Here is a 759-nt window from a genome sequence, read left to right on the forward strand (position 1 = left end):
CATACTGAACTAGGAGAATCAATAACACTATCTGAACTCTGAGTTCCTATAGATGCCAATCATTCTGAACCTCAATGGATAAAGTGAGATGCCAAAACTATTCAAGAGGCAAAAAGCTATAAGTCCCGCTCATATGATTGAAGCTATGTTTCATTGATAGTTTGGAATTTATAGTATATTCTCTTCTTTTTATCCTATTTGATTTTCAGTTGCTTGGGGACAAGCAACAATTTAAGTTTGATGTTGTGATGAGCGGATAATTTATACGCTTTTTGGCATTGTTTTTAGTATGTTTTTAGTAGGATCTAGTTACTTTTAGGGATGTTTTCATTAGTTTTTATGTTAAATTCACATTTCTGGACTTTAATACGAGTTTGTGTGTTTTTCTGTGATTTCAGGTATTTTCTGGCTGAAATTGAGGGACTTGAGCAAAAATTAGATTCAGAGGTTGAAGAAGGACTGCTGATACTGTTGGATTCTGACCTCCCTGCACTCAAAGTGGATTTTCTGGAGCTACAGAACTCGAAATGGAGCGCTTCCAATTGTGTTGGAAATTAAACATCTAGGGCTTTCCAGCAATATATAATAGTCCATACTTTGCTCGAGGATAGACGACGTAAACTGGCGTTTAACGCCAGCTCTCTGTCCAATTCTGGAGTCCAGCGCCAGAAAAGGATCCAAAACCAGAGTTGAACGCCCAAACTGGCACAAAAACTGGCGTTCAACTCCAAGAAGGACCTCTACACGTGCAACACTCAA

This window comes from Arachis ipaensis, chromosome B07, assembly GCF_000816755.2.
Source record: "Arachis ipaensis cultivar K30076 chromosome B07, Araip1.1, whole genome shotgun sequence".
Lineage (NCBI taxonomy): Eukaryota > Viridiplantae > Streptophyta > Magnoliopsida > Fabales > Fabaceae > Arachis > Arachis ipaensis.